At 34.8% G+C, this 24,193-nt stretch overlaps 1 pseudogene; it reads right to left on the bottom strand.

Moving 5' to 3' along the window:
* The window catches only part of LOC114099481 (RCC1 and BTB domain-containing protein 1-like), a 35,642-nt pseudogene extending 12,956 nt beyond the window's left edge, over positions 1-22,686 (bottom strand).
* Between the last annotated feature and the right edge of the window lie 1,507 nt (positions 22,687-24,193).

Here is a 24,193-nt window from a genome sequence, read left to right as displayed (position 1 = left end):
ATGGTATGTCAAGACAAAGTGAGTGAAGAAAGAAACATGTTTTTATATTTTTGCAATTTTTTTTTAAAGAGAGAGAGAGGGAGAATTTTAAGATGTATTTTTTTGGTTTTCGGCGGATACAACATCTTTGTTTGTATGTGGTGCTGAGGATTGAACCCGGGCTGAACACATGCTAGGCGAGCGCGCTACTGCTTGAGCCACATCCCCAGCCCCTATTTTTGCAATTTTTAACATAAAAAAAATGTATAATGAATACCTTACAACAAAAATTTGTAATATAAAAATATATAATGAACACCTTACAACAACAACAACAACAACAAAAAAATCACTAGCTCCATTTTCTTCCTGTTAGAACAAGGAGTCCTTAATTTTCATTTTGCACTTGACCACCCGAATGGTGTGGCTGACCCTGGGCCGGTGATTGCTTTTCTACAATCTGGGTATAAAAAGGGCCATATAGCAAGAAGTGAATGTTTACCAATATTCATCCCACCACTTTTCTGGATATATCAATTGATTGTATCTCACCCATTACATGTAGTACATGTATGTGATACACTGTCACCAACATAATATGCCTGGATGTGAGGTGGACTAGTTACAGGACAAGGCAATGAGGAACAGATGTGCCTTCTTCCTTTCCGTAGTTCATCATCCGTTAACACAGCAGATTGTGCCCTTGGAGTGATAGACCACTGGAACCCTTATTGAATTCATGGGGCAAAACCTCACCCCAACTCCTTTCAATCTTCAAGAACACATTAGACTCCAAATTCAATTTTTTAAAAAAGCAATTGTTGTTAAATTTGGTTGTTATGTGTCAATTAGTTACTTTTTTGACTTAATACAGGTCATGAAAATAGTTATCAAACTGTGACTTACTTAGGTCTCTCTCTACTCAAAACATAAGAACTCAGTGACATATGTCAGATTACTTTTAAGTTCCTTAGGGTATGAGATGCAAATATTTTTTTTAAAATTATACTATCAAAAAATCATGTGACCTTTAACCTCTCTTTTTTTCCTGTTTTGACATACCTTTAAAAAAAAAAAAAGGTTAAATCACTGCAGTGAACTTTGGGAACCAGGTATCAGAGCAAATCCAGAAAGGAATGATAGGAACAGATAGTTATAAAAAGGAGGGAGTCGAAAAACTGCCATTCCCACACATGTACCAGACACTTCAAACAAACCTACCAGACTTCCATAAGAAAGTGACTCATTCCATTTCTTTTCCTAGCTTCTAAGAAAAAAATTTGAATCCATGGACTTGGAGTAAACAGAAGGAAACCCTTCAGATCAGCAGGTTCTCTGAAAGGCCTTGAGCCTTCAAAATTTGTCAGCCCTATTTGAGTATTTAGCTCCTTAGGATATTCAACTTCACTTGTGAACACATATTATGCTAAAAGGTTGAGCTCTAGATGTGAGAAGCCTTAAAACAGAAATGACCACATTCACAGATAAAGACTTGTTCATTATTATATTTCTAAGATACATAATTTAGATTAAAAGAAATTACATTTGAATTCCTGCCTCTACCATACCACTGGATAACCCTGAGGAGATGAAAGCATATATAAGTATGGATGAAAGATATACAAGAATATATTTAGGTTTCCTCATGCCCTTTGGAAGAAAAAAATTCCCCTGAGTTATTCATCTCTTTCATCTAAAATGTGAAACCTATGTACAAGTTTCACTTTATACTTTTTAATGTCTTCATTACAAGCACTTTTCACTTTGCAAACGGGGCTGTAAAAATGCCCATGCAACCTGAATTCACACAAGGGTATCATAATAACCAATGAGAAACATTCTGGTTATCTATGACCTTTATTTTTTTGTTAAAATAGGTATAAATGTATAAGGTAATTAAAAAATAGTAAAATTATTTTTGTACATTGTAATTGAACACATTAGAAACTTGATAAATTTTGAGCTTTCTGAACGTCACCTGGCTTCCTGCCTAGGTGAAGTTCTGTGCCTAGGTAAAGTGCCATCCTCGTCATTCTCGATCACTTTCTAATATTTAACTTCTTATAATTTCAGTGTCGTAAAATGTTTTAGAGTCTTTTATCTTTTCCTTTACCCTTTTATCATTTTTCTCTGGGACATCTTTTACATTATAAACACTTTCCACAGTTACATTAATAAGCTGGCCTTTACGAAGTTCTTTTGGCTGCATATCCAGTCTCTGGAACATAAGGTGTCAACATTCTCACAAACAGCTATTCCTTTTACAATTCCAATTTATATTTTATTCAAATTTCACTTTCATCACTTTTCACTTTTCCTTTCTCACTGGACTTTCACCTTTACCAATTCCTTCTTTCCATTGTTAAATGTCAAGGAGCTTAACCTCAGTAGACAAGGAGGCAACACAATCACCTACTTTGCAGTCAGTCGAGATAATAAATAACAGATGCACACTGACCAAACACCAACAGACTCTGAAAGGAGTGATGCAATTGATCATTTATCATGATGTGAATCAGTTAACTCCCTAGTGATTGTGGACTGAAGCGGTACAGCAGTAAAGTTTGTACTTTTTTCAATTACTCATAGTTAATATTTCATGGTAACTGAAATTTTAACCTTGTTCTTGGGAGCTGGTTGTATTTAACTAAATCATTACCAAAATGTATGTATGTTAGGAAACTTGCAAATAAATAAATAAATAAAAGAGGGACTGTCTGCACTGTAAATATGTTCTCAAGTATATAAAATGATTTAGTTTTAGATATTATTAAGTGGTTTTTAACTATTGTTACCATTTTTTTTTCTAAAATAACTATATCTTTAACCTATGCTTTAAAAGTGGCTATTGTTATTTGTTAATGTCAAAATCTATTTTTTTTTTTTTTTTTGGTAGCAGGGATTGAACTCAGGGGCACTTAACCACTGGGTCACATTCCCAGCCCTCTTTTGTATTTTATTTAGAGACAAGGTTTCACTGAGTTTCTTAGCACCTTGCTAAATTGCAGAGGCTGGCTTTGAACTCTCAATCTTCCTGCTTCAGCATCCTGAGCCGCTATGATTAAAGGTGTACACTACTATGCGTGGCTAATGTCCAAATTGTATACATTAATAGGTAACAATTTTCATAAAATGCCATGTTGTTTGACATAAATTCAATAAAAATAGACAAATTTGAAATGTATTAAAATTCAACTAATTGTTGAATTACACCATAGATATAAAAAATATCGACCCACTGTTTTCATATGAAAAAAACAAATCCTTATGAATAATAGCAATAGAATGCTTCACTACATTTCCCAGTAGTCTTATACAGGTTGCCGTATTTATAGTTCAGTACAATAACACAGCTTGTCTCCAATTCACCTGGAATATTCATGGTAATATTAATTGGATGATATAATGGATATTTTTGTTATTTACTATAGAAATTCTCCTTGAAATTTGTAATATTTTGTATTTTCATTATAATAGAATTGCATAATATTAAGGTAATGCAGGAAGAGGTACTTTAAACATGCATATACAATGCCCTGTGACTTTCATTCCCACTGTTCTCTGCAGTGGGGTGGGGGGGGAGTTTGGGAAGCCATCCTCCCATGCGATTTGAGTTACCTTCCTGGATGGGCAAGAGGCGCTTAGACACATCTTTGTGTCCAGAGCTTTCCCCACCCTTCTAAGGTCTGAGGGCTTGTCTGTGTGGAGGCGTGCTTAGCCACTACCCCTGAAGACCCAATCGTGGCACCTGACCTTGGGACACTGCCCCCCTTAATCTTCATTCTGTGGGATTTCCTGTTCCCCAATAAAAGTCCACTCCCTGGCGTGTTCTCTCTCTCTCTCTCTCTCTCTCTCTCTCTCTCTCTCTCTCGCTGGCCTCTTCAGTAAACCTCGCTACTCTAATAGGTAGCTTGAGGCTATAGGTAGGAGAAGCCCTCCTGGAGCTGGTTTAAAGGTAATTAGAGTCTGTCTCTTTAATTCAAACTCCCTTTGGATTTCTCAGGTAGCTCAACCTTCATTTATGAAGCCTGTGCTGGCCACAGGCTAAAGGGGAGGGGCAGAGCAGAAAAACAATTACATTTCATTACTTGTGTTTGTTACTTTAGTGAAATAGCTGCATTCTATTTCACTTAATTTTCATAACCACCTGTTATAATTTAGATGTGAGGTGTCCCTCCAAAGTTTGAGACAATGCAAGAAGGTTTAGAGGTAAGATAATTGGATTAGGAGCCTTAAACCAATAAGTGCATAATCCTTTGATAGGGACTAACTGAGTGATAACTGCAGACCCCTAGGGTGTGGCTGGAGGGGGTGGGTCACTGAGAGAATGCCTTTGGGGTTTACTTTTGGTGAGCTGAGCTGTGTCTCTCTCTGCTCCCTGGAATCATGTTCACATCTGCTTTCCTCCATCACACTCTTCTGCATGATGTTTTGCTTTATCCCAGGATCTGAGGAATGAAGTCGGCCATCTATGGATTGAGACTTGAAACTGTGAGTCCCCAAATAAACTTTTCTTCTTCTAAACTTGTTCCTGTCAGGTCTTTTGGTCACAGCAGTGAAAAATCTCACTAATATACCACTCTAAGAAGAAAGCTTTGTTATTCCCATTTTAAGAATAAAGAATTAGAATCTCAAAGTCAAAAAGTAACCTTTCAAAAAAACACAAAGATAGAAAGAAATTCATGGTGATTTATATCCAGTTTTGTCTAATCCAAATATTCTCTTTCATTTTTAACACCAGCAGATGCAACCTAGTTAATTAGTGATAATCACAAATCCATCAATAACATGGCAAAATATTATGTTATATATCATAAAAACACCTACCCTGATTACACAATTCAAATTATCAGCCCATTGGATGATTGTTAATGCTTTAACAGAACTGTTTATTGAAAGATTCTAGTTAATCCCAAACATCTGTGGTTGTACCCTACCATATATTCAAATTATTTTAAGCAAGTCTCTTGCAAGGATATCACAATTGCAGCTCTGCTTAATTCAAAAGCCTGTTTTGAAACTGTGATGAGCTATTGTCCATCAAACAAATTTATAAGCTTCAAAATGTCCGCGGGACTCACTTAGTATACAATATGTATATTGTTTTTTACATACAATAATGCAGTGTTATTCTCAACAGATAACTTGAAACACAATTTGATTTAATGTTCTTAGAACAGCAGAAGCAAACTCCATTTGCTTATACACAAAATGTGGGTGATCTGGAAAAATAATTCTCATAAGCACCTTAAAAAATAGCTATACAGCACTAAGTAAGCAAGGCAGCCAGCAAGTCATGTATTTCTAACATTACAGAACGAAGACATGTTGCCTCTGGGTGGGTCTCCATTCTGCTATTTCCATTGTTCTCTATTCTGAATACTTTATAAATGAGTAATACTTCAGAAAGCTTGAGAGCTAACTTTTCCTAACGGCATTGGATGTTTTAAGAAAGAACCCTACAGCAAGTCTAACATTAATGTGAAATACTGTTAAATTAAAAATCTCTGGACTGGGAAATAACAGAAATGCCAGTTTCTAGAGACTGTGGAAATCAACACACATTTTACTCTATTTGTACTCACAACTCCAACTTGCTGGAGTGTAAATGAAAAATAAATTTATGCTTTCATATCTAAAGCAAATAAACTAGAAGCTTGGATTACATACTGCTATAAAAAAAGATCAATGAGCTTATGTCCTTGGCAATAAATAGTAAGAACAGACATATTCATATATTTTTTGCCATCTAAACTTATATTCTTTTACTTACAATATCTCATTCACTTTTTTTTTTATTTTTAGCAATCTTAAATTATCTCTTTGGATTCCAAAGAAAGTACTTGAGATATATAAGTTAACATTATATACATTTAATGCATGACATGACATAAATGAGATATGGAGTAAGTGATTTATCCAAAGCAAACAGATTTTTTTTAAAGGAGTAACTAAATGGATCCTTGTATAAGATAAATTTAAGCCCCTAGACTTGTTTTCTTCAAATACAGTTTTAGAGTCAGTCAACATTTGCCTAGAATGTGTCAAGTACTTACTAAGGGCCTTCCTCAAGAAATGGCTTCCCCCAGGAATTATTTTCCAGAGGGAAGGACCTGATTTTGAATAAAATAATCACAGATTCTTGTAGAATTATATTGAAAGGGAAGGATATGGTTACTTTTACTGCCATATAAGGAGTATCTGATCTGTAGGTATACTGTATTAAGCAGAGACTACATAAATCAATGATTACAATAAACAGAGCGTTTGGTATAATTGAGGATATTACAAATGGCAAGATAAAGGATATTGGTGACATTCATGGTGTGACTTTGAGAATATGGGGGCAAAAATAGTAAAGAGATGAAAACCAGTGAAGTTGAGAAGACCAGAAAGTGGGACATTAGGTGTGCAGATGTTCCCTGGAAAGAACTTTCATCTTGAGACACTGGCCAGTTTCTAAAGGGAGACATGACATTTTAGAAACCAGTTTACTCACTCACTTGATCTTCTCTATTTCCCTGTTGGCCAAGAATGATTCTATAAATGGCAAACTTGATCAAGGCCATGTATCTAAAAGATAGTTCCTAACACTTCCTCTGTTTGATTTTTACAATTAGCTCTAGATTTCAGTAACATTATATCTTAAATATCACTTATACTTATCTTCATCCATTATTCCCTCTATATTTGTTGTTCTTCAGGCTTTTTTATATTTCCCAGTTGGACTATGTTTAAAGCCTTATAATACCAAAGTCAGTTTCAATCCATCTAACGTTATTGTCAGAGTAATCTTCTAAAAATGAACTTTTTTTTCAAATCCCATAGCTACTTTATGTCTCAATGCCCTCTGAAAACTCCAATATCATCATCTTTCTGCACCTTTAACTTACTCGTGGAATTATCATTCCAGGAGATTTTTTTTAAGTTGGATCTTCCTTCTCTCCTTTCATCTTTTATGTGAAAATTGCTGATTTTTCTATTTCCTGTTAAACTCAAATCACATGTAGTTTGTGCTATTTCAAAGACACTACAATTTCATAGTCAAATACCAATTTTTCCTTAAAAGTTTATGTCAACATATACTTTGCCTTTTGGTCTTCTTCCAGTGGCTACCCCGAGTGAGTCAAGGCTTCTAAAAATTGTCTTAGTGGTAGATGGATGATAAGACTGGGCTTCAAAGTTTAAGATGCCTTCCTGCAATAATACATAATTTTTCTACTTTCTTTTCTTTTGTTTTTTTCTCTTTTAGTAATTTTCTGTATCTTCTTCTCCTTCCTTTATTTCTTCTTTTTGTCTGGTTCCCCTATTTTTCTTCCTCTTTGCCTTTCTTTCTCTGTTTTTTCCTTTAGCAAGGAAAATGCCAGGGTAGACTGGTGAGATAAGGAGAAAACTCAGACTATTCTCTTCCTATTGATATTAATATGTGGAAAAATTCTCAAACTCTTTAAATTCAGTGTCCTGAAGAAATCTTTATTTGCTCCAAAATCTCTACCAGTTTTCAGCTTTTATAGTCTCATGTCCTCTCCATCCTCTCAACTTTACACTTCCTTGTTGAATTATCTCTTCTTGTCTATATTTAATATTTAGCAAGATTTTTTACAATTAGGGGAAAATATTTTTATAGTGCCTTGAGTAGATTAGACTTCAGTGATATTTCATTATTGGGATTTCAGGAATGGGTAGGATGGGTGAAGAACATAACACTTGTAATATTAAAAAAAAACATTTTTCACTGAATAGAATATTTTACCAATGTTCAAATAATTTTCAGCCTCCATATTTCTGGAGAATTTCACTATCATTTCTCATCTAATCCAGTGTCTCTTTATTTTTCCTTTCTCTCATTTCTCCTGTGTATACATTCTTTTTCTTATAGTTCCTTTTCATTTTCTGCCTCCTCTCCAGATTGAGAAAATGAAGAGGAACAATTTTTTTGAACACTGGTGAAATATTCTATTCAGTGAAAAATCTGTAAAGCACCTCTGGGTTCAATCTCCAGTACCAAGAAAAAAAATCCAGTTCCTCTGTTACAATGATAAGACTGAGTGCCTAAGAGAAAATAAGTGATTTGTACTTGAATCAAAGTGTGGAATATGATATGTCAAGAAATTTGTAATGTTTTGAACAACCCACAATAAAAAATTAAAAAAAAAAAAAAAAAAAAAAAGAATAGCTGGCTTAATAAGAGGCTGGCCCAGAATTCAGATCTCTTAAAACCAATTTGGGTTACTATTAAACTTATTGAATTCTCTCAGCCTGTAAAATGAGAATTATATCATCCATATTATCCCTTTTTACCTCATAAAGTTATTGTAATTAATATAAGGTGTGATATATTTTTATAAGCAATAGTGTACATACTAATCTACAAAACTATTGATAACAGGGACTTTTAGATTCTCTTTCTTCCTGCAGAATACAGATTATCATTATTCTGTTCTATATTCTTCAATTGGCTTTTGATTACTAAGTCCTTCCCAATTCTTTGTACACTGTAATCATACCTCTTTATTAGACAAACAAACAGCAATCTATCTGCATACACTGATCCCATAGCAGATTTCCCCTCAAAGTATATCATCTAGAAATAAATCCAGGGATTTCACCATAATGGAGCAATAGGCATCTTGAGACTGGGTCTGAAGCAAACACAAATGACTTCCTGGTAAAAGGTAAGGCAGTGTTCAGAAATATAGACTAGAAGGAAATAATGATTACGGTTTATCCTTTGGAGAAAATGCAAAATAACAGCTCTGAACTGAAATTTGCTGGCCATAATTACATAGATTTGGACATTTAATGTTCACCCATAGGCAAATAAGGTACATGGAATCATTCATCCAGTGCAAGCAGAGTTAAAATTTAAATCAGGATAGTCTGCTTATCATTGCAGATAAATGAAACCAAAAGCTAAGAGTCAGAAAGAAGCAGCTTATGAGAGCTTTTCTTTAGTTAATATATCAGAAAATATAAAGATTCTGCAGATTATGCCAAGAACTTCTTGAGGGAATACTGAGACTCTAGATGATGATCTGTAATTACTGGGATGGAACCACAAGCCCAAACATGGTGCTATGCCAGGAACTGAAGATAGGGAAAGATTTCCTCACTATATACAAAATTAGTGAATATGAACCAAGGAACTCTCTAACATGCTAAGACTGCTGAAACTAACTACTGCGCTTTTGGAAATGAAATTAATCATAATTTCTGTTGTCAATGTTACTTCTCTATATAAAAGCTGATGCATTTTCAACAACAACAACAACAAAACTCAAGTAAAAATGCTGATCAGGGTAGGGTCTAGGTAGAGCATAACAAAAATAATAAAACGGGACAGGAAAAGCCCATAGGCTTACTTCTTTAACAACAGTTGGAAAGAAAAGCAGACAAAATTAAAAGAGGACCACCAAAAACAGTGAAGGAAACCACACAGTTTAGCCCAAATTATGGGCTGAAAACTGTGCCAGGCAGGACCAATTTGTAGCTTCCACAGCTGGTCAGCCTTTCTAGAAGAAATTCAATCAATACAGCTTCTTCATCTTCAGATAGATTTAACAAATAAAACTAGGAAAATGCTTCTGAAATGGGTTAGCTCAGTAATCCTTATAGAAAAATTTGTGAAGGGATTGTTGCTAGTGGAACTTAACCCCCCACCCCCATGGAAGACAAGCAGAATGGATCTGAATTGATCTGAGGACTAATCACTACTGGGAAGTGCTAACTCCAACCCAATGCTCCCCACAGTGTGTGCAGAAGTTCAGTCAAAGACGGGTCAACTGACATCCTTACCCCATCAACGTGACAGGTAAAACTGGAGTGAAATATAGCAGACAGGGTGGAAATTTCTGTGCTGCCCATAGAGTGCTTGTACTCACAGTCCTCACAATTCTAGGTAGCCACCAAGTGCTTAGATAGCAAGTGCTTAGAATTCTATAGAATTCTCAATGGAAGGTAGTGGGCATTCATGATTTACAGCCACTGGTAGTAAGAGCTCAGATGCTGCAGACCAACTGACATTTTGGCCCAGTCACGGGGATGGTACTCCAGTGATCTACACCAGCCTGGATACAGGCTTCTGCACCACAGATCACCTACAGAGAATCTGCATTTACAGGTTTCATACTTGCAGACAGCCAATAAGCTCTATAATACTTTAAAGAAGCCCCTGTAGAGGGGAGGGGGAGGATGGTATCCCACAGTAGTCATCATGAGAGCCCTGAGCTCCGTACCCAGTGCCCCTGCACTCAACAGAAACAGCCAGCAAACACAGCATGGTACCCTCCAAGCATTCAGACTATGGTCCCTGGGTGACAGATAAGAACGGGCTGGTGAGAAAACCAAGGCAAGAACGGAAGTAGCTCCAGTGTTCCAGTCCTCTAGGAGTTCCAGAATTTCCAGTTAACTCAATTCTCATTCAGATGCAAAAACCCATAGAAGATAATTCCTGAGGATAACTCAAAGCAGACCCCAGAGAAACTCATGAACACACGATGGCAGTTTACCCCACAAAGGGTTTTACAGAGGAGCACCCAACAGAAACCAACACCAACAGGTGTGCCCAATACAAACACACTGACTTGCAACCTGTGCATTTTAGAGGGGGAAGCAGCCCTATGTCCCATCATAAGCAAACCAGTGCCACATAAAACAGACTATAATACCTCCACCTTAGACCACCACACTACACACACTCCAAAATATACACATGGGAACTCACAGTGGATTTGATAGCCCTGGATCCACAGAGTTTTCCTTCAGAAGGGAAAATAGGACTATGCCCCCTAAAAGGGAATAACTTGTCTGCTAAGTCACTTCTCTGACCCAACAGAAAGGTAGTAAGTACCCAGGCATACCAAAAAAGCAAAGGGGTCTCCCTGAATTGAATCAGAGATGATCACTGTCTCTATATGCAGGAAAACAAAAAAGTAAAGCCAAAGAGTAGTGGGCATTTACTAAAGGTTGCAAACCTTGATGAAACGTAAATTAGGAAGATTGAATGAGAAATCTATTTTATAATGGATTATCGCAAGAAGTTCTAATGTCAATTAAATATTTTAGATGACACTTTTTATATTAAATTGGTAGATATTCCATTATCATTTGATACTGTACCCTCAAGCCTGAATGATTAGAAATGTGTCAAAATTACAGGAAATAAAAATCATCTTTCTGCAATAACATTGAATGCAAATGGTCTAATCTCTTAAAAAAAAAAGACTGGAATAAGGGATATAAATAGTGAACCCAACTATGTGTTGTTTACAATAAATAGTCTCACCTTATAGGGAATGAAATCCTCAGGCTGAAGGTGAAAGTATGGAAAATGATATACCATGCAAATGAAGACCAAAAGCAAGCAGGAGTAGCTATGCTTCTATCAGACAAAGTAGGCTTCAAGACAAAATTATTTAGAAAAGAAAGAAGTTCATACTGGTTAAGAGAATCATATTGGATTAAGGAATCACCTAAAAAGAATATATAATGATTGTAAATATTTATGCCCCAGATATTCATGCACATATGTATATAAAATAAACCCTATTCAATAAGATATAAAATCAAATAGATCACAATACAATCATACTGGGTGATTTTACATTTTTCTCACCAATAGAAAGGTCATACAGACATAAACTAAGAATCTTCAGAACTATAAACACTATTAATCAAATGGACCTAACAAATATATATAGAATAGTTACTCATCAGAAACTGAATTCACTTTCTTCTCAGTAGCACATGAAACTCTCTACAATAGGTTATGTTTTAGGTTACAAAGAAAATCTACAGATAGAAAGAAATGAGATAATTCCTTGCAACCTATCAGATAATAAAGGAATAAAATTTGAAATCAATAATATAAAAATAAAAACCACTTCAACACATAGAAATTAAATATTATAGCTTTGAATGAGGAATATATCATAGAAGAAATCAGAGAAGAAATAAAAAATTATAAACAAGTGAGGACAGAGATACAACACATCAAAATCTTTGGGCTAGGGTGAAGGCAGTTCTAAGAAAAAAGTTTATATTATTGATTATGTACATTAAAATAATAGAAAGACCCCCAAATACATAATATAATGTTGTACCTCCAGGCCTAGAAAAAGAAGAAGAAAATACTTCTAAAATCAGTTGGAATAAAAATGATAATGAAGATCACAGCCAAACTAATGAAATGGAAAATAAAAACAGTAAAAAAGATTAATTAAACAAATATTTGTTTTTTTAAAAGGATGAATAATGTTAATAATGCCTTAGCCAAACAGTGTGAAAGAGAGGGTTGTGGGGGAGACCCAAGGATGAAAAATAAGATATCACCACAGACACTTCTGAAACACAAAGGATTATTAAACTATTTTGAAAATTTACACTTCAATAATTCAATGAACTGGAAAGACTAGAAGATACTGACAAATTTTTGAACACATATGACCTGCCCAAATTAAACCATGAGACTACGGAAAATCTAAACAGACCAATAGTAAGCAAGGAGACACAAGCCAACATTATACTGAGTAGAGAAAAACTGAAAGCATTTCCTGTGAAACTGAGAAGAAGACATGGATGTCAACTCTCACCATTCCTATTCCACAAAGTTTTTGAAATTCTAGCAAGAGCAATCAAGCAAGAGAAGAACATTAAAGAAATATAAATAGAAAAAAGTAGTCAAATTATTTCTGCTGATGACATGATCATATATCTAGAAGACCCCAAAAAACTGCAAGAGGAGACTTCTAGAGCTGATAAACAAATTTAGCAAAGTAGCAGGATAACAGATCAAAATACATAAATCAATAGTTTCCTCTACTGCAACAGTGATTCTGCTAAGAAATCAGGAAAACTATTCCCTTCACAATAAACTCAAAAAATAAAATTGTTGAAAATTTATCCAACAAAGGAGGTGATGGATCTCTACAATGAAAATTATGGAATTGAAGAAGAACTCATAAGATGGAAAGATCTCCTATATTCTTGGATGGGCAGAAATAATACTATCAAAATGGCTATCCTATCAAAAATAATATATGGATTTAATGCAATCCCCATCAAAATACCAATGAACTAGAATAAACAGTCCAAAATTCTTTTGAAGTAATAAAAGTCCCAGAATAGCCCAAGCATTCCTGAGCAAAAAGAGTGATACTTGAAGGTATCACAATACTTCATCTCAAAATACACTATAGAGCTATAGCAACAAAAATAGCATGATCTTGCCATCAAAATAGACCTGAAAACCAATAGAATACAATATGAGACACAGAGACAAGCCCACAGAGTTACATTCATTTAATACTCAACAAAAGTGCTAAAAACATACATGAGAGAAAATATAGCATTTTTAATAAATGGTTTTGGGAAAATTGGATATCTATATGTAGAAGAATGAAACTAGATCCCTTTCTTTCACCCCACACAAAATTCAATTCAAAGAGCATCAAAGACCTCAAAATTAGATCAGAAACTTGACAACTACTAGAAGAAATCATACACCCAACATTGCAATATGTTGGCACAGATACCAACTATCTTAACAAGACCTCTAAAGCTCAAGAAATAAAATCAGTTTCAATACGAGGTTCAGCATCAAATTAAAAAGCTTCTGTACAGCAAAGAAAATAATTGAAAGCATCAAGAGAAATCCTACAGAATGAGAGAAAAAATCTTTGTAAGCTACTCCTCCAACAGGAGATTAATATCTAGAATATGTAAATAATTCAAAGATTTAATACTAAAAAATAAAATGAAGTAAATAAATAAAAACAAAACTCAAACCACAAATGGACAAAAGAAGTAATCAGATGTTTCTCCAAAAAAAAAAAAAAAAAAAAATACAAATGGCCAACAAATATATGAAAAAAAAGTTCAACATTTCTAGCCATCAGGCAAATGTAAATCAAAACTACATTGAAATTTCATCTCACTTTTCTCAGAATATCAATTATCAAGAAAATAAATAGGGGCCGGACTTTTGGCTCAGTGGTAGAGTGCTTGCCTGACAAGTGTGAGGCCCTGGGTTCCATCCTCAGCACTGCATATAAATAAATAAAGATCCATCAACAACTAAAAAAAAATAGAAAAATAGATAATAATAATAATAATAATAATAATAATAATAAATGCTGGCAAGGATGTGGTGGGGAGTAGATACACTCATACATTGCTGGTAGGACTGCAAATTATTACAATCTCTTTTAAAAGCAGTATGGAGGTTCCTCAAAAGACTTGTAATGGAAATATCACAGAACGCGGCTATTCCATGCCTTGGTATTTATCCAAAAGAACCAAAATCAGCATACTATAGTAATACAGGTACATCAAGGTTTATAGCAGCACAACTCACAGTAGCTAAGCTATAGAACCAGCCCAGGTGCCAATGGAGAGATGAATGGATAAAGAAAATGTGGTATATAAACACAATGTAGTTTTACTCAGTCATAGAGTAGAATTAAATTATGGCATTTTCTGGTAAATGGATGAAACTAAAGATCATCCTGCTCCTAGAATGGTGAAGTATACAGCCAGCATGGCTTATGCTAAGCAGCTAAGCAGCATAATGAATCACCCAAACCTGTAGCTCTCCTGATTAATCCTTACAATTAGATACAATATTTTTGTATAACAATTTATTAAATTCTATATGTCTTAATAGACTGAGATTCACCAAAACAAACTAGTATACCCCTATATTCTTATCCCAGAGCATAATATTCCAAATCAAATTAGTACAAACACAAAAGCTTACGATAAGTAAATTATTAAATGGTTTGTTGGTTGACTGGTGGTTTGTGTAATACACTTTGGAATAAAGTGGCCGAGAAATCATTACTAGGTTTATAATTTTATGGAAAAATAATGAAGTATTTTTTATAGTTACAGAAGTGTCAATATCCTTCTGAGGATGTCTAGCTTATTTTTTTAGGACTTAAGTTTTTTTTAAGTGTGTCAGTATTTTTTAATGTTTTATTAGCACATTATAGTTATACAGAATACTGGAGTTCATTTTGACACAAGCATAGAATGTAATTGGTTCTACAAAATGTTGCAAATACTTCCTCTTTCTTTCTTTCTCCTTCTCCCTTTCTCTGTTTCCCTTCCTCTACTCTAATGGTCTTCCATTTTTTTAGTTATATTTTCTTTTATTTCTTCTTTGTAAATGGGTGGAAAACTCTGTGATATATTTATTTTTGTACTTAGTATAATTTTGTCAGTTTCATTCTGAATTCCTGCTCTTTTCCCAATCCCTCCTCCCTCACTCTTTCCTTTCTCTCCTCTCTCTACTGATGTCCATTCTATTTTCATGGAATCCCTCCTTTTTAAATTTTTCTTCTTATTTTGCTCTTGCTTCTCATTATGAGAGAGAACATTGGCCCTTGATGCTCTGAGGTTTATTTCACTTTGCATGATGTTCTCCAGTTGTATTCATTTACCAGCAAATGCTAAGTTTTGTCATTGTGTTTGCTTGTTTTGTTTTTCACAACACTAGGGATCAAACCTAGGACCTTGTATACATCAAGTAAGTATCTGCCATGAACGTAAAATAGCCCTGTCAAGCTCTTCACTTTTGTAATGCCTTCTCTGACAATGCTAGCCAAACATAGTATCCTGATTCTGTGTCTCAATTTGGAATATATCATTTGCACTATCCCTTTTAAGCCCTGGTAACTTTCTACCTTGCCCTATCACCCAGAGGCATATAGAATCCCTTAAATCAGCTTTACTTGGCTCACAGTCTTCTGGCATTGAGTTCAAGACTGTGTTGGTTTTGTGTTCCTAATAAAGCCTAGCACTGTGCCCTGTGGATAGAAGAAACCAATAATTTTTTTTGGTGTGTGGGGGGGAAGATTAAACTCAGGGGCACTCAACCACTCAGCCACATCCTTATTTAGAGACAGAGTCTCGCCAAGTTGCCAGGTACCTCGCTTTTGCTGAGGCTGGCTTTGAACTCTCAATGCACTTGTCTCAGCCTCCCCAGCTCATGGGATTATAGGTGTGCACCACTGTGCCTGGCTAGAACCAACAATCTTAATATGTTTGAATAAGTGAATGAGTGAACAATTTAGAAGTAGCTGCAAATTTCAATGTTCTGTGGGGAAAAGATGAGACATGTCTTGAACAAATTGCGCTTTCATTATTTTGAAATACATAAAGAAAAGATAAAAAGACCACAAGGCATTCGCCTCCGTGTCATCTGCCATGAGATCTAGATATATTTTCCATTAAATTTTGTTTATCTGGTATGTTTTCTTCTGTTCCTCTTTTTCTTTTAAATTCTGTAACATTGAAATTCTTCACTTTCAATTTTATTTTGTATCCTGGAAAAGTATCTGGACATTACTTAAATTTTGAAGGAAAAGTCATAATTCTTTAATCCTAATCTACCAGTTTTATTTTTTGTATTTTCTCTTTGATCTTTTGTTTACGGTTCAATATGTTTACAGTGTTATCATTCTAGTGTATAAACAATTTTTTTTATTATTTTATGTTTTGATTTGAGGAAATAATTGTTGTCTGAGAGTTTTCTTTTTATATATATAAAAGATACATATATGAAAATTTGGTATTAGGAAAGTTAGTTTATTTTTACCTAATTATATTAGTAGTACATTAGGTTGGTGGTTATCCAAGTTGGCTGCCAACCTTTTTTACCCACCTCAGCTTCATAAAAGCTACTTGCATTTTTGATACATTTTTTTTTCTCAATTTGCCATTAAAGTTTAATGGACAATGACTGCTAAGACAAATTTCATGGTAGTAAAAGTATAGCTTTAGGGATTTATAAAGATGTAAGTTTAGCTTCATGCTTTTTATGCTTCCTTGCTCCGTGGTGTAGAGAAAGATATTTGTTAAAGCCTCAGTTTCTTTGTTTATAAACAGGTTATGATCATTTATACTTTGAATGATGTGGTGAATAAACACAAGAAAAACACGTGACAAAGCAATTTAATTTGTAGTTTCTGTAGTTCTTATTCCTTTTCACAACCATACCTAACTTTACTTTCCTAATTTTTGCTAACTTCTCATTCATCATAGCTCCTAAAATCATACATTTACAGAGCAGCTGATATAATATATCAGTTGAACAGATGATATATGTAGTTCTGTTCAAATATTTTTTTCTTTATGAATACATGGAAGAATTACATTAAAGAATATAACCCTGGCAACAATTTAAAACTTCATGACCATCTTTAATAACAACAACAGAAGCAGTAAAAACAATCACAAAACCATTTTACCAAAAGCTTATTATGTTGAGGAAATTGCCTTAAATAGTTTACCTGTATTATTTCTAATACTTAGAAAAAAATCATAAAGTAATCACAAGATCATGTTTTAGAAGAAGAAACAGATTAATATGGTCAAAGCTGAACAGAATACAAATGCTATAGAGCAGGTCCTATTCAGAAACCCACACGTTCCACACAGTTTACTCCATTTCACCCTAATAAACATTGCAAAATCAACCTATAGTATAGGACTTCACTGAAATAATTTACTGAAAAATGAATACAATTTCTATTTAAAGATGTCTATAATAAATGACAGGTTTATAAATTACACACATAAACACACAAATACAACAACATACTAATGTAACTCATAGGAATGGAAATGAGTTAATAGACCAGAGAACAGGGCAGAGTTTGTTCTTAATGCAAATTCAATAGACACACATGATAAAACTGATAAAAATCTTATATCCCAGAGTCATATTCCTTAACCAGACCAAAACAATAGCTACATTTTAAATAGAGCCTTTCCAGGAAAACTATGATTTTAGAATCCCTTTGCAAGGTTAAGGTCTGCTAAACAGTAGATTTAGCACAACTAAAAGAGGAAAAAACACAACATGAAAGGTGACTACATTTCCAATCAGTAAGTCTTTGATGGAATTTGGCCTAGATAATGTAGACAAAGCAAATTCCATTAAGTCCTATAAGAAAGGTGTTTGTAATACCATTTCTTCAAGTCATGATGTAGCAGATCTGACGTTATAACAGTCATAGCAGGAAAGGAAAGGGTACACTATATATATACTTTGTTTTTCTTTATTAGTTAGAATTTATAATATTTAAATGTGAGAGGGTAACATAAATTTTATTTTGCAAATTGAATATTAGTGAAATAAAATACCACTGAATAAGCAGTGGGGATTCTAATATATCCAAAGTTTCAGTTTTCCATGGACAGTTCTACATGACTACTATTTATGTGCTTAAATCCATATAAATTTTTTGTAAGCCTAGAATTTTACTTTTACTCAATTATCATTTTAATATATTTAACTTATGTTAAAGGAACACACCTTTGATGTACCTTAGAGCTTAAAATCCATCAATTATAAATGCAAGCCTACAAAAGCCTCAAATAATCGTAACGGTCCTTTCCAGCAAGGTATTGTACCGACTAGCAACTAACAGCAGTACTTCACCTAACCCACCTCCAGGATAGCATCCTTAATTTCTGGTGGGTCACTAGGTTCATTTCACAATTCACACACTGTGACAGCTTGTGGCATCAAGAAGTTGTATTATTTGACCCAGGACAGTTGTCAACAACTGCCTTTTTTACAAATTCAGAAGTTCCTCTAATCAGAAACAAAACCAAAAACAGCTAAACATTCAAAATGTTCCAGCCTAAACGTAAGGAAGGTCACATTTAAAATACACATATCTAAAATGAGAACTGTTCAAAATGGCCTCAGGGAAAGTTGAACATCCTTCAGTATTCCTACAGAGAATACAAATGTGCAAAAAACAACCTGAAGGGTTTTACCTGCAGAATCACATCACCTGTAGAGCACAAGCTGGGCACATCACCAACAGAGACCTAGATTACCCATAGCCCAGCAGCCTTGTAAAAAAAAAAAAGCTTAAAAAAACTTTTAAAATTTCTATTTAGTTATATATGACAGTATATTGTGACATATTTATACAAACATGGTGTTTTTAGCCAGCTTTTTTTTTTTGCTGTGTCTAAAAGATCTGACCAGAACAATGTTAGGGAAGAAAAGTTTATTTGAAGACTCATGGTTTCAGAGGTCTTAATCCATAAAAGGCCGGCTCCATTCCCCAAAGCTCGAGATAAGGCACAACATCATGGCAGAAGACTGTGGCAGAGGGAAGCAGCTCACATGGAGATCAGAAAGCAAAGAGAGAGATAATCTACTCTCTAGATACAAAATATATACCCCAAAGCCATGTCCCCAATGAACTACTTCCTCCAGCCACACCCCATCTGTCTCCAATTACCACTCAGTTAATCCCATCAGGGATTCATCCACTGATAAGGTGAAGGCTATAACCCAATCATTTCTCCTTCAAATTTTCTTGCATTGTTTCACATGTGAGCTTTGGGGGGATACTCCACACCCAAACCATAACATATGGAGTACATCTTATTCTAATTAAGATACCAGTCTTCTGGTTGAATGTTATATGGAGATTCACTGTGTTGTGTTTAAGTATGTATATAGGAAAACTTTATGTCAGATTTCTGTTCCTGTTCTCCCTTTCTTCCCTTAATTCTCCCTTGTTCAATACAGTGAACTTCTATTCTCCCTCTACCCCACATGTTGTGTGTTAACATCCACATATCAGAGAGAACATGCAGCTTATAGTTTTTGAGATTGGCTTATTTCACATAGCATAATATTCTCCAGATCTATCCATTTATTGGAAATGTCATAATTTTATTCTTCTTTATGGCTGAGTTAATATTCCATTGTCTATGTATACCACATTTTCTTAATCCATTCATCTGTTGAAGGGCATCTACATTGGTTCCATTGCTTAGCTATTGCAAATTGAGCTACTATAAACATTGATGTGGCTATGTCATTGTAGAATGTAGATTTTAAGTTATTTTGGTATATACTGAGGAATGGGATAACTGGGTCAAATTGTGATTCCATTCCAAAGTTTTTGAGGAACTGCATAATGTATTCCATGGTAGTTGCACCAATTTACAGTCCTACTACCAATGTATGATTGTATCCTTTCCTCCACATCCTTACCAATATTTATTTTTACTTGTATTCTTAATTTTTGCCATCTTACTGGAGTGAGATGAAATCTCAGTGTAGTTTTAATTTGCATTTTTTTAATTGCTAGGGATGTTGAACATATTTTCATATATTTGTTGACTATTTGTATATCTTCTCTGTGAAGTGCCTGTTCAGTTCCTTTGCCCATTTTTTAGTTGAGTTATTTGATTTTTGGTGTTAAGTATTTTGCATTCTTTATATATCCTTCAAATGAATGCTTTATCTGAGTGGCAGGTGGCAAAGATTTTCTCCCTTTTTGTAGGCCCTCTGTTCATATTATTATTTGCTATGAAGAAGCTTTTTTGTCTTATACCCTCCCATTTATTGATTTCTGTTTTATTTCTTGTGCTTTAGGAGTGTTGTTGAGGAAGTCAGTTCCTAAGCCAACATGATGGAGAGTTTGGTCTACATTTTCTTCTAGTAGATGTAGGGTTTATGGTCTAATCCCTAGGTCTTTGATCCATTTCGAGGTGAATTTTGTGCAGGGTGAAATTAGGGATTCAATTTCATTCTATCGCCTATGGATTTCCAGTTTTCCCAGCACCATTTGTTGAAGAGGCTATCTTTTATCCAATGTACATTTATGGTACCTATCTCTAGTGTGAGATAATTGTATTTATTTGGGGTTGTCTTTGTGTCTTCTATGTTATTCCATAGTTTTCATGCCTGTTTTGGTTCTTATACCAAAATGTTTTTGTTATCATATCTCTATAGTATAATGTAAAGTCTGGTATTGAGATGCATCCAGCTTCACTTTTCTCACTAAGAATTGCTTTGGTTATTTTGGGCCTCTTTATTTTCCAAATTAATTTCACAACTGCTTCTTCTATTTCTATGAAGAACATCATTGGAATTTTAATAGGAATTGAATTAAATCTGTATAATGCTTTTGGTAGTATGACCATTTGACAATATTAATCATTTTGACAATATTAATATTAATCAAACAACATGGGATCTCTATTTTTTAAAGATTTTCTTCAATTTCTTTCTTACTGTTTTGTAGATTTTATTATAGAGGTCTTTCATCTCTTTTGTTAGGTCGATTTTCTCGAAGCTCCACCCTTACTGGCTTTATAAATGAACTCCTTTAACAGTGGACCATGCATTTGTCAAAATGTTACCATCTGTGTATCTTCCTTAAATGATAGATGCAAAACTTAAAGCAGAAGTCTTCTAAATCTTATCTTCTAAAATCTTATGCAGTGGAGAATAATGTGAAGGCATTTTCTACAGTGATTCCTTATTTGATAATGTGGTGGCAAAGTTTTTTCAGTCTGTCTTCACAATCAGATGCCACCACATTTAAAAGACCTATGACATCTTTGGGTGACAGATCCAGTGTGTCTCTGCAGAGTAACTGGTCAAAGGCATGATACATGAGGTAGGAAAACTGGTCTATTTCTATCACGTCCTTCATGAATTCATATTCTAATATAAGTGGAACACGAATTGAAAAGTATTCACCTGATTTTCAAAACAACTTTATGGACATGAATTAAACATTTTAGATTAGGCAGTTTTTGGTCTATCAGATTCTTTCTTCATTACATGAAGCCTTTGATATTGATTCCCAGAAGCACTTTAAAATGTATTTATTCAGTGACTCTTACTACTGCTATAAAATCTCCATGTTCTACAGATAGAAGGTAGTACTAGAAAGCCCACTTTGTCCTTGCAGAAGTTGGTGAGATAGAGAAGGATTACTGATTGGCCTCCAATACAGGCCCCACATGGACATCTGTATGCCCTGGGTCTTGTCAGTAGACATGTGGATGAAATGACAGGCAGTAATCCCACTACCCTTTATATTCCACCACAATTGGTGCTGGAGTTAGGTTATTTTTATTGCCAGTTTCCAACCATACATATATGTAAGCTCCCCAGGAATAGAGCAAGCCCTTATCTATTCATGCTAGAGTACGTGCATAGCCACAATTTGTTTTACACACATGATCTATAAGGTTACCAATCTCACAGGCCTCAGCTGGTTGCTGATGTTTCCTAAGTCTAGCTGACCATTGCCACTATAATCCCATCCAAGCACCTCACACTGTCCACAACTATCATAGACAAGATCTGACCATAGGCAATCAAATACCAATTACCCTCTTAATCAATAAACAGTTGGTACACTTTTGAGGAGTTAGTTGATTTGCTGTAGATCCTAATTACACCTGGTTACCGTTGATATAGCCTGAAACAAACACCTTTCCATCAGCTGGTAGAGCCATTGTTATATGATCCACAAGCTACTTCAACACCTGCTTGATCAAAAGATTGGTGCAGACATGGATGGAAGCAATACCCTGGTTGGTGATTCCTTTCCCCAGCTGGATGTATCCATTGTGACCTTAGGCATAGACCACTCCATCTTCAGTGCTGAGGAAAACATGGGGGCCAACTCCATAACCAAGGATTTTAATCTTTCCATTTAAGGATTTTAGTGTCTCAGTTACAAGTGTGATCTGGTTATTTCCACTTGTCAGACAATTACTATAGTTCAGTCCAAACACAAAAATCTCATCATTGTCATTAATGTACAGAGATTCATTGGCTGAGATGGCAAAGACACATGCTTTCAAAATAGATGCAAATTCTTGAGGGGAGAACAAAGTGAAGATTGGTCACATTCCTACATCCACCATGACTGTGACTTCCAGCAGTTCCTGTAAACTGACATCTCTGCTTTGGTAAATGGATCATGATGAAGTACAAGTTGAGAATCCCTAATCCAAAATCTGTAAATCTGAAATGTTCCAGAATCTAAAATTTTTGAGCAATAATGTGACACCATAAGCATAAAATTTTACACTTGACTTCACATGACGGGTTGCAGTCAAAACAGGTGCATCATATATTGCTTGTTTAGTATCTCTAAGGGGAAAAATAAACAAACTTCCCATCCCCTTCATTTGTGATACATATTTTCCATGCAAACCCAGGTTCCCTCACACAAGAACAAAGAGTAATACAAGAGCACAGGGGCAAGCCAGATACTCCAACAGTTGCTTTATCAGATTACTCCTCAAAAGTGTGTGATGTACTGCATTACTAACTTTGCCTGTTTCCCCTCATTCTTTGCTCTGAAGTATAAAAATATAGTTGTGCATATCAAAAAGGAATGAAGACATCCCTGTCGTTGGCAGTGATAAGAAAAACATAAGCATTTACATTTATCTGTAGCAAGAATATAAAGATTTTTGGGAAACTGGACACTGGTTTAACACTGAAGTGTCTTTTAAAAGAGCACCATGTTTAAATGACCAGCATACATGACCTAAAGAAACAGAAAATAAATCCTGATTCTGTATACTAAAATTGCCAATCAGAAGCGAATGAAAAATTCTGTGATGCCTCCTGCTTCACTTTTTTCACTAAGGATTCTTTGGCTATTCTGGAGGGGTACAAATGAATTTCATGAATGCCTTTTCTATTTCTATGAAGAATGCCACTAGAATTTTAATAGGAATTGCATTAAATCTGTATAGTCCTTTTGTTAGTATGGCCATTTGACAATGTTAATTCTGCCTATTCAAGAACATGGTAGATCTTTTCGTCTTCTAAGGTCTTCTTCAATTTCTTTCTTTAGTGTTCTGTAGTTTTGATTACAGAGGTCTTTCATATCTTTTGTTAGATTGATTCTCAAGTATTTTAAATTTTTTTTTTTTTTTTTTTTTTTTTTATTGTTGGCTGTTCAAAACATTACATAGTTCTTGATATATCATATTTCACAATTTGATTCAAGTGGGTTATGAGCTCCCATTTTTACCCCATATACAGATTGCAGAATCACATCAGTTACACATCCATTGATTTACATATTGCCATACTAGTGTCTGTTGTATTCTGCTGTCTTTCCTATCCTCTACTATCCCCCCTCCCCTCCCCTCCCCTCCCCTCCCCTCCCCTCTTCTCTCTCTGCCCCCTTTACTGACATTCGTTTGTCCCCCTTGTATTATTTTTCCCCTTCCCCTCACTTCCTCTTGTATGTACTTTTGTATACCTCTGAGGGTCTCCTTCCATTTCCATGCATTTTCCCTTCTCTCTCCCTTTCCCTCCCACCTCTCATCCCTGTTTAATGTTAATCTTCTTCTCATGCTCTTCGACCCTACTCTGTTCTTAGCTACTCTCCTTATATCAAAGAAGACATTT

This window comes from Marmota flaviventris, chromosome 14 (assembly GCF_047511675.1).
Source record: "Marmota flaviventris isolate mMarFla1 chromosome 14, mMarFla1.hap1, whole genome shotgun sequence".
In the NCBI taxonomy this organism is placed as follows: Eukaryota; Metazoa; Chordata; class Mammalia; order Rodentia; family Sciuridae; genus Marmota; species Marmota flaviventris.
Note: the sequence above shows the minus strand (reverse complement) of the source record. Positions and strands in the feature narration are given on the sequence as shown.